The following is a 12,425-nucleotide window of genomic DNA, read 5'->3' as shown; positions in this document are numbered from 1 at the left end:
ACTCAATAAAATGATAGTAATGAATCCTTGCCTTTCAATAATTACATAGAATGTATATTGTTTAAAGGCACCACTGAAGAGAAAAAGAGCAGAAGATTGGATAAAAAACCAAAATTCAACAATAGGCTATCTATAAGAGACACACCTAAAAAATAAGATAAAAAAGACTAAAAAGGAAAGTATAGGAAACAATGCATTAAGCAAATGACAACCACCAAAAGCAGGAGTAGCAATATTAATCGCTAATAAAATAGATTTCAGTGCAAAAACCATCACAAAGGACAAGGAATGCCACTACATAGTTATTAAAGGGCCAAACGAACAAGAGGATCTAACGATAATATTTATTCACTAAATGAAAGGCCTACAAAATATATAAAACAAATATTAACAAAACTGAAAACAGGCAATGACAATACTATAGATGTTGGAAACATCAATATACCACTCTCAGGAAAAGATGGAACTACCAGAAAGAAACTCAGCAAAAAATGCTGAAGAATTAAACCACGCAAAAAACCAACTTTAACACATAGATATTGATAGGCTAATGAACCCCAAAAATGCACAGTATACTTTCTTTTTCAAAGTGCATGGAATGTAATCCAGAATAGATCACATATTAGGCCACAAGGCAAGCATCAATAAATTAATTAAAAAAAGAAATAACACAAAGTATCTTCTCAGACCACAATGCAACAAAATTACAAATTAAAAACAAGAGAATAAAGGAGGAAAAAAGCCCAAACACAACAACAAACCCTACATTTAGAAGTTGAATAACACCTTGCTTGAACATGACTGGGTACTAGAAGAAATAAAAAAATAAATTAGAAAGTTTCTTGAAACAAATGACATGAAAATACCACTTACCAAAACTTCTAGGAAACAGCCAAAACAGTAATCAGAGGTCAATTTCTAGCAATAAGCGTACACATAAAAAACACAAGGACAAAAATGATCATTGACTCTGTAACACAACATCTCCAACAAATTGAAAATGAACAGCAAGAAAACCTGACACTCTACAAAAAACCTGAAATTACAGGGTAGAAATAAATGAAATAGAAAACAGAAAAACAATTGAAACCATCAACAAAACCAGGAGTTTGTTCTTTCAAAAGGTGAATCAAATCTATAAACCATTAGCAAAACTAACAAAATTTTAAAAAATTAAACACATAAATAATCTGATAAGAGATGAACGGGGCAATATCATAGCAGCACCAACTAAAATAAGAATGTTAATAATGGAATATTATGAGAAACTACACTTAAAAAGATGAAAACCTAGAGGAAACGGAAAAATACTTGGAAATTCACAAACTACATAAACTGACACAGATCAAAATTGAACACCTGAATAGACCATTCCAAAAGAAGAAATTGAAAAGGTAATTAAAAAAACCTTCCAGCCAGTAAAAGCCCGGGACCAAGTGGTTTTACTAGTGATTGTTATCAAACATTCAGAGAGGAACTGTTACTAATTGCACATAAACTATTTCAGAAAATATGAAAAGATGGAATTCTCCCAGAGTCATTCTATAAAGCAAACATATCCTTGATAGCAAAGCCAGGTAAAGCCAACCAAAATAGAAAACTATAGGCCAATATGCCTTATGAACATAGATTCAAAGGTTCTGAATAAAATCCTGACCAATATAATCCAATGATACATAAAAAAAAAAAATAAAAATAATTCACTATTACCACTTGGGATTCATAACCGGTATGCAGGGATGGGTCAACATAAAAAAATCCATCAGTGTAATTCATCACATTAACAAAGCAAAGAACAAGAACCATATGAATTAATCAATGTTATTGTTGTTGTTGTTTGATGCTGTCGAGTCGTAGACAGATCATAGCAACCCTATGAATGAAAAGCCTGAGCACTGTTCGTACATAGAGTTTCCAGAAGCAAGCCATTTCGGAAGTGGATGCCGCTCCTGCTTCCAGGCTTGATTTAGTCAGGAAGCTCCAGCCAACACTGTCCACCATGGGTACCCATTACCATGATTGGCACATCACTGTCACAGTCTTCAGCATCACAGCAACCAAAGGTTACCTCTGTACAGCAACACACAGACCAGCGCTATACCACCTAGAAGAATGTTTGACAGGAAGACAATTTGAACATGGTCGAGGGCCACAGATGAAAATTACCCACCTTCGGCTTGGTAGCATAGTTTCCTTTCCACTAGGCCAACGTAGGTCTCTCTTTGTCGTCATCAGAATTCATCAATAGATGCAGAAAAAGACTTTTACAAAATCCAACACCTTTTTTTTTCTCACTAAAACACTCATCCAAATAGGAATAGGAGAGAATTCCTCAACATTGTAAAAAGTGTATGTGCAAACCTGAGAGCCAACATTGCTCTCAATAGCGAGAGATTAAAGGCATTCCCTTTGAGAACAGGAACTAGGCAAGGATGTCCACTCTTACCTCTCCTATTCAATATTATATTGGAAGTCTTAGAGGCACCAATAAGACAAGAGAAGGAAATAAGAGGTACCCAAATTGACAAAGAAGAGGTAAAATTATTTCTATATGCAGATTATATGATTTTATATATATATATAAAACTTTTAAGAAATCAGCAAGAAAATTACTGGACCTACTTGACCAATTAAGCAAAGTGGCAGGATACAAGATCAACATTCAAAAGTCAATTAGATTTTTCTATAGTGACAAAGAGAATTCAAAATTGGAGTTAAGGAAGACAGTACCTATCACAATAGCTAATCACAAGATTAAATATTTGGAAGTGAATCTAATAAGAAATAACAAAGAATCTATTCAAAGAAAATTGCAAAACATTACTACAAGTAACAAAAAGAGACCTTGAATAATGGAAAAATATATCTTCCTCATGGATAGGAAGACAATATTGTGAAAATGACAGTCCTACTAAAGGTGATCTATACATTCAATGCAATCCCAATACAAATAATAATTCCATTCTTCATTGAGATAGAAAAGAAGAATGAAAAAAGATCCCGAAAAAGCAAAGCACTTCTTAATAAGAGAAATGAGGTAGGAGGCCTCTCACTCCCTGATTTCAAATCCTACTACACTGCTATGATGGTCAAGACAGTGTGGTACTAGTACTACGACAGACACATAGATTAATTGAATAGAATTGAGAACCCATGAATCAGTATGCCTACCTATGGTCAACTGATTTTTGACAATGAGATGAAATCTGTTAAGTAGGGAGATTACAGCCTTTTAAACAAATTGTGTTGGCAAAATTGGAAAACCATCTGCACAACTCAAGCAAGACCCACACCTTACACCATACACAAAATCCAAATCAAAGTGCATCAAGTACCTAGGAATAAAGCCAAGGACTATAAACTTAATTAGAGAAAAGCTTGTAAGAACCCTAGAAGCCTAATCCACAACATGAACACTCTTCTAAGCATCCTGGAAAACCTACAATCTGGAGAGGATAAAATGGATGAATAACATCTTCTAAGAATCAAATCCCAATGTGCATCTAAAAAGTATTCCAACAGGTTGAAAAGGGAAGCCACGGACTGGGGGAAAATATTTGGTAATGACATGTCTGATAAAAAACTTTAGAATTTATAGAATAATCGAGTATCAAAACAAGATAAAAGTAACCACCCAATTGCAAAATGGGTACAGGATATGAACAAACACTTCACCAAAGAAGACATTCAGATAGTGAACAACTCATGAAGAAGTGTTCAAAATCCCTAGCTCTAAGAGAGATACAAATCCAAACAACTATGAGATATCATTTCACTCCAGTAATAATAGCAAAATTATTTAAAAAAACAGAGCAGCAAACAACAAATGCAGGTAAGGTTGTGGATAAACTGGAACCCCTTTTCACTGTTGGTGGGAGTGTAAAAATAGTGCAGTAACTATAGAAGGCAGTAAGCGCTTTCTCAAAAAGTTGGGAATAGAAATACCATTTGGTCCAACAGTTCCACTACTGGCAACATGCCCTAAAGAAATGAGGACTGCCACTCAAGCAGATATATCTACATTTATGTTTATTGCTGCTTTTTTCACAATAGCAAAAAGTTGGAAACAACCCAAATGCTCATCAACAAAAGAATGGATAGAGAAATTGTTGTATATCCACACAATGGAATATTATGCAGCACTGAAAGATAAGGAACTCATGGAATATTATGCAAAATGAGTGAACATAGAGGAATTATACTGAGTGAAATATCAGTCACAAAAAGAAAAATACTACATAATCTCACTTCTGAAACTGTACTGACATAAGCGGTGGGGGAAAAGTAAGAAAATAGAAGGTAAGTAATGTACATGGCATTGAACTATATGAGGAAGAGAACTATATCAAAGGAATATGTGATTAGATATTATTGGTATAACTATAACATGAGTCAATAATAAGAGCTGCATAGTAAAGTGGACTGGGGCAGGAGGAGGGCACTGTATAACAATGATTCCTCCCCCTCAAAGAAAAGTGAACTAGTGGGATGGAAGTTGCAGGGAGGAAAATGTGCAACAATGAATGAATGAATGAATGAATGAATGGAAATCCAAACTCTCTATAAACTTTTATTAAAATCTCAGTAACAAAAAGAAGAGATGCAATCAATTTTGCAAGGTGCAATCCTTGACTTCTCCAGCAAATATGTCAAGTTCTCCTCAGTTTCAGTGAGCAAGTTAATATTATCTGCACAATGTAAGTTGCTGATGAGTATTTTTCCAATACTAAGGCTACATTCTTCTTTCTAAATTCTAGACTCCTAAATGATCTGTTTAACATATAGATTGAAAAGGTATAAAGAATACATCTCTGATGAACTCCTTTCTTGATTTTGAACCATACAATGTTCCCCTTGCTCTTGTTATTCCCCTTGTTATTAGGATGACAAATTCTTGATCTAGATATAGGTATTGCATGAACACATCTGGGATCCTGTTCTTATCATGTAAGCCACATTTTTTGTGCTCCGATGTCTTTGCAAAGTTGATAATACACAAAGTTAATAGACATCATTCTGGAAATAACCAGTATTTATTCTTTTTATGTGAATTGAATGTTAAAATTAAAAACTTGGCTTGGAAGGGTGGAGGGCCAGAAAAAGAGAAGACCTCCATGAAAATATATGGACATCATGACTGCTACAATGAGTTCAAGTGTATCAGAGATGGTAAAGATGGCATAGAATAAAATAATATTCAATTGTTGTCAATAGGTTCGCATGAGTCATACTCAATATAATGATAAAACAACACTATTCCATGAAAAAACACATCATGCATAGAAAGTTGGAGGACCAGTAAAGCACAAGAAGACCTTCAATAAGATGGACTGACACAGTGACCTCAGCACAGCGTCAAGCATATCAGAGAAAATGAGGGTGGCAAGCAATAGGATAAGGATCAGACTTGTTGCTCATAGGGTCACTGATTCATACTGAACTCAATGATGCCAATAAGAAAGGCAACTTTTTTTAAATGCCTAATTTTATTTAATAATTACATTTTACAAAATTAGTTTAATGAAATTTTTACTTAGTTTATTGATGGCATATCAATGGATATCTTTCAACAAACATATGCAGGCCTGGACGTGCTCACTAGTTTGTGCCAACAAACCTGGATGAAAACTACCCGGCCAACTGATTGGAAGATACCCATATTTATTCTCATTTCAAAAACAGTGATCGAACAGAGTGTGGAAATGAATGAAATACTGTATCTACATAAAACTATCAGATGTGTAAGCTGGATTTAGAAAAGGCTGTGTAATCAGGGACATTATATTCAATTTGAGATAGATCTTAGCTGAAAGCAGAGAGTAAAAGAAGAATGTCTATCTATGCTTCATTGACTATGAAAAGGTATTTGCCTTTAAATCCCAACAAATTATGTTAACCTTAAGATGAATGAGAATCCCAGAACAATTAATGCTCATGATAAACCTATATTTGGACTAGGAAACAGTCAGAACAGAGTGAGGGAACATTGCATGGTTCAAAATCAAGAAAGATGTACGTTGGGGATGCGTTCTGTCTCTATACCTTTTTAACCAATATGTGGAACAGATCGATCAGGGAGCTGGACTTTATGAGGAAGACTACAGCATCAGAATTGGAGGAAGACTCATTAACACTCTGTTATGCAGATGACACAACCTTGCTAGCTGAAATTGAGAAAGATCTGAAGTGTTTGTTGCAGAACATCAAGGACTGAATTCAATATGGAATGAAGCTCAACTCCAGGAAAACAAATATTCTCATGACTGAGCCAATTGGAAACATCATGATATATGGAGAAGACACAGACTGATTGTATATTTTTAAAATTCATATGCTAGTGGTAAGTTTTCAAATTTTGGAGAAACAAAGAACTACTTATGGAAAAAATGGATTTGGGTTTTATGTCTGAAAATATACATAATCTAAGAACATCTATATGGTCTTTTACATAAACAAAAAAGTACTTTGGACGTTTAAAGCAATAGCATGATTTGTAAAGAAAAAAGCATTCTGTGGAAATGAAATATCATTCATTCACTATGAAGAACAGTCGGGGCACTTGTGGCTTTCTTTTTATCCAAAGTGGGTGTCAGCAGAGTGGACTTGTGAGATGAATGGGGGATCACTGGCTCAGAGTTTGCCAGCGTTTGGGCATGCCGGAATGGTAAAATATGATAGGGCACTCAGGCCTGTTTTTAATTGTTTTTAGTCAAACATACTTCAAGGCTGTATAGGCCCGGTGTGTCCACTTGCTGTACAGAGGTAATTTGTGGTGCTGTGACGCTGAACACTATGACACTGATGTGTCAAGTGTGATAATGATTACCCATGGTGGACAGTATTTGGTGAAGCCCCCCAATTAAAACAAGCTTGGAAGCAGGAATGTCATCCACTTCCAAAATAGTTCTCCTCTTGGAAACCTGCAGAAGGCTGAAAGTCACGCAAGTGTTGAGGACTTTTGTTCATAGGGTCCCTATGAATCGCCTATGACTCAACGATACTTAAAAACAACTATAATTATAATGCCATGTACTTACAAGAGAATGAACAGATATGTCTTGGAGAGGTTGAAGCCAGATTGATCCTGGGAGACAAGAATTATTAGGATTTTTCCTAAAAGACTTTGGACAGGTTGCTAGGAGGTGATATTCTTTGGAGAACGACATGAAGGGTGGAGCATTGGCAAATAAGGAAAGTATGGAAGGGGATAGGTGTGTCAGAAACAATAAGATTGGCACAGGATAGAGCAAGTTACAGGGCTTTTGTACATCGAGTTGCTATGAATCTCAAGTGACTCGATGGCACGTAACAACAACAACAACAACAACAACAACTTAGCCTAATGCTAAGAAGGAAGCTCTGTTAACCTTTTGTTAAGACGCCCCACTGTACTCCCAAAGATGGATGGTTCAAATCCACAAGTTCCTCTGTGGGAGAAAGATAGAAAATTCTCTTTCTGTGTGATTTACAGCCTCTGAAAACCCACTGAAGGGTCAGATATGGGTTGGTTCCAACTTAATGTCAAGCAACTAGGTGGCCTAGAAGAGCTCTGGTGGCATAGTATTAAACTGCACTGCAATCTCAAAGGGAAACAGTTTGAATCCACCAACTGCTTTGCTGGATATAGATGAGCAATATCCTTCTGTCACTTAACTGCCTTTGAAAAGCCACTAGAGTCAGCCATGGGTCAGTTTTGACTTGAAGACACATGACCAGAAACAAAGTAGCCTAGTGGTAAGAAGTTATACTATAAATGGTACAATGGTACACAGTTTGAATCTACCAGTCGTTCTCTGGAAGAAAGATGAGTAAATTCTTCCTGTGCAAGAAACTGCCTCTGAAAATGTGCTGAAGGGTCAGCTATGAGTCAGTGCTAACTCAATGGTATACAACAAGAAGAAGATAAAAATACAAAGATAACTAATAAAAGCTTTGTTGTCTACAGTCAAAACAGACTCTTAGCTGACCCTCCAACAGATTTTCAGAGGCAGTTAATTACAAGGAAGGAGATTGTTCATTCTCCCATGGAGCAGCTGGTGGGTGACCTTGAACCACATGCCTTCAGGATTGCAGCTCACGAGGCCACCTGCTGCTCATTACAGGCATTGCACTTAAAAATTCAAAAATATTTTTTCTGTATATGAATACAACTACTAAAACCATTTAAAATATATTTTAAAATCTATTATTATTTTTCAACCATATAGCTGCAATTTTTATTAAAGTAAAAGTTTCTAATGTCCCAGATAATAATTTTCTCAAGTCTATAAACATCTCTTAGCTAATTACTTCTGGAAATAGATCAAACCACATGTCACTTATTATATGCCTAGAAGGCATCTCTTTGATATCATGTGTTGATGAATCAGGGAAAAATTCTAAAAAGACAATTTATTCTAAGCTCTCTGCTGTATTGGAGATAATATATGAGCAACTTTAGTGGAACAAAATGAATTGGTTCCAATAGTTCAAGCACAGAACATGGCCACAACAATCTTGATGCTCATATGAAAAAATGTGCTTGAAAGCATAAAGTCAGAGGCCCTAAGCTTATGTTAAAAAAAAAAAGTAGAGTCTCAACTTCATTTTAAAGTCTTAGTGTGAATCTGAAATCCTCCCTGGATTTTTTACAAGCTGCCTTTAAAATCAAAGATGCTTTAACTTTGATGACAGACCTGGAAATATACTCTAAGGATGACATTTCTATTCTGTTTTCTGTTGTTGTTTTGGGTAGGTGGCACTGCATTCACTAAAATTTACAGTGATCATATGAACAACGTACCTTAACCTTGAACCATCTTGTGCCAAATTCATCATATGTGATATAATTGAGCCCATTGTTACTCTGTGTCAGTCTATCTTACAGAAAGTCTTCAGCCCTTGCACTGGTCCTCCACCTTCCTACACTTGATACTCTTTCAAAAGACTGATCCCCCCCCAAAAAAAATTTAAAAAAAAAAAGAAAGACTGATCCCTTCTAAGAACATGTCCATGGGAGATGACGTTTCACCATATTCACCTCTAAGGAGCATCCTCTATGCACTTTCTCCAAGGCACGTTTGTTTGTTCAGGTCCAGGAGATATTCAGGACTCTTCAATGCTATGACTCAAAGACATTGATGTTTCTGTAATCCTTATCCATCATTCAACTTTCAAATGCATAGGAAGGAATTCAAAAGCCCACCGCTTGAATCTGATGTAGCTTAATTTTAAATTGATATACCTGCTTTTCTGCATATTATTAGAGAATGCTTTGACAACAGATTTTCCCATTTCAATACCAAAAGGGTTGATTGTGGACCCAATAAAGGTGATATGATTGACATCAACCTTTTCTCCATTTTTCATAATGTTGCCTATTGGCCCAATGGTAAGGATTTTTGTTATTTTGGTATTGAGATATAATCCATATTGAAGGCTTTTAATCTTTTGTAGCAAATGTTTCAAGTCCTCCTCACTTTCAGCAAGCAAGATTGTGCCATCTGCATAATGCAGGATGCTGATGATACACACTTTGTCATAAATTCCAGCTTCTCAAATGACTTCCTCAACATACAAACGAAATACTTATGGAGATATTACACAGCCCTGATTATCCTTCTAAAAGCAGAACCAATTTATTCACCAAAGAACTTCTTGACTATAACTAAAAATACATGCACAATATGATAGGTTGTACCTAAAAGTACAAGAGATACATATGGTCTTATGGATAAATATTTATAATCATGTCCAGAAAATGACATGGTTGAAGAATAACAAGTTACCTACAAAGTGTTCGTGTCTGCCATTCAAGGATCACTCTGAAATAAAGTGAAAGCAATATACATATCTTTTACTAATTCTGTATTCCTAGTTTTACGTGTTGTTGTTAGATGACTTTGAGTCTAGTATGACCAACAACTACACTGTTGTTGTTGTTGTTATGTGCCATCAAGTCGTTTGCGACTCATAGCGACCCTATGTACAACAGCCCTAAACCATGCTCTATCCTGTGCCAATCTCATTGCCTCTGACACACCAATCCCGAGTGCCCCAGTCACTGAATCAATCCACCTCATAGAGGGTCTTCCCCTCCTGCGCTGTCCCTCTACTCTACTCAGCATGATGTCCCTCTCTAAAGCCCTGTCTCTCCTTACAACATTTCCAAAGTATGTCAGACGAAGCCCCAGAATCCTTGTCTCCAAGGAGAAGCCTGGTTTAATCCTCTCTACGATGAATCTGTTTGTTTTTTTGGCAGTCCATGGTACATTCAAGCTACACTATGGACAACAAATTTGAATCGTGTCCTATTCTGTGTAACCTTCACACTTCTTGACACATTAGAACCCTTCGCATCAATCACCATGTCAATGCACCTGACTGAGAGTTTTCCTCTCCTTTGCTGACACTCTGCCTTTCCAAGCATTATATTTCTCTCCAAGAAGTAGCCTCACCTAGCAAAATGGCTGAGCATGGAAGATGAAGCTTTATTCTCTTTGCTGCCAAAGAACAATCTGTCTTCACCCTTTCTAAGGCATATTTATTTATTCATTTGTCAGTCCATGAGATGTTCACCACTCTTTTCTAACACCACATATCAAGGCATCATTTTTTTCTGTCTTCCTTATCCACTGTCCAGTTCTCAGATGCATAAAAAGTGACTAGAAAGCCCATGACCTAAATCAAACACAAGTTAGTCTTCAAACTGACATAATTACTCCTCAATAATTTGGAAATGTTCCTGTCTGCAGACTTTCACAGTGCAATCAATATGTCTACTGATTTCTTGACTGCTGGTATCAAGGGTGTTAACTGTGGATCAAAGTAAAATGAAGTTGTTTAAATATTTTCAGTCTTTCGATTATGATGTTGCTTATGGGTTCAGTAGTAAGAATCTGCATTTTCTTGACATTGAGATGCAATCCATATTGAAAGCAGCGTCTTCTCAAATAATTTATTCAGCATACAGAACAAATAGGTATGGAGAGAGAATACAACCAAGACGCATTCCCTTCTTTATTTTAAAACATCTAGTGTTTCCATGTTCTGTTCACATAAGAGAAACCTGGCCCAGGTGTAAGTTTCATATGCGCACAATTAGAAGATTTTCTTCTCCATGTTAGCCATAACTTGTTATGAAGTACACAGTCAAATGCCTTTGCATAGTCAATAAAGTATAAACAGACAGTTTTCTTATTTTTTTTTTCATTTTCAGGCAAGATCCATCTGATCTCAGCCATAATGATATTACTGGTGCCATGGTCTGTTCTAAATCTTCTTGAACTTCTAGTAATTCCCAGCCTATGTACTGTTCTAGCCATTTTTGAATGATCTTCAGCAGAATACTGCTTGCATGTGAAATCAATGATGTTGTTTGATAGTTTTCCCATTCTGTTGGATCAGACAGCTGTCCTCCAGTCTCTGGCATGGAGTAGTGAGTGCATCCTGGTCTACATCTGTTAATTGAAATATGGCAGTTGTTGTCCCATGGATTCCTGGGGCCTTATTTTTTGCCAGTGTCCTCAATGTAGCTTCTGCTTCTTCTTCACTTACTATTGGCTCCTCATCATATGATAAGTATTTCCAGAAATTCTGCAATGTTACTCTGTTCTTTTTAGTTCAGTGAATCTATGTATTCCCTTCATCTTTTTTTATGCTTACTGGTTCATTCAATATATTTCCTGTGGAATTTTTAATCTTGTAACTTGAGAGTTAAATTATTTTTCAGATGTCCCAACTTGAGAAATACAGAACAAGTTCTTCTCTTTTTATTGCACAATTCCAGCTCTCTATAATTTCTCTGATAATACTTTGCTTTATCTTCTTTCTTGCCTTTGAAATATTCTATTTAGCTCTTTTACTTCAGCATGTTCTCCCTTTGTTTTGGCTTCTCAATGCTCTAGTACAACTTTAAAAATATTTTCCAACATCAATTTTAATTTTTTCCCCCACTCTCTTCTGTCTTTTTAATGACCATTTGGTCTTTCCATGGATGATACTCTTTACATCATCCCACAATTCATTTGTCTTTGATCATTGGTGTTTAATGCTTCAAATCTATTCTTAACATGATTTTGAAATTCAGATGAAATAGATCCAAGATTATATTTTAGTGCTTGTGGACTTATTTTAATTTTCTTTGGCTTCAATTTGAACTTGAAAATGAATAATTGATGGTCTAACTACAGTCTGCCCCTGGCTTTGTTTTGACTGCTGATAGCGAACTTCTCTTACAGTTCCTTCCACAGATGTAGGCAATCTGATCCTTGCGTGGCCCATTAGATGAGGTCCCTGTGTAAAGTCGTCATTTGAGAAAAACTGGATGAAATATGTTTACGGCATTGAAGTCTATGGGGGAGAGAGTAGTCTAAAAGTATTATATTTTAGGGCATTATTTTTATCGTAGGAGTATGCAATGAGGGTTGCAGAGTGGATTATATTTG

Source organism: Elephantulus edwardii, unplaced genomic scaffold (genome assembly GCF_000299155.1).
Source record: "Elephantulus edwardii isolate Elephantulus edwardi_28Jun2011 unplaced genomic scaffold, EleEdw1.0 scaffold00173, whole genome shotgun sequence".
Taxonomy (NCBI): Eukaryota; Metazoa; Chordata; class Mammalia; order Macroscelidea; family Macroscelididae; genus Elephantulus; species Elephantulus edwardii.
Note: the sequence above shows the minus strand (reverse complement) of the source record.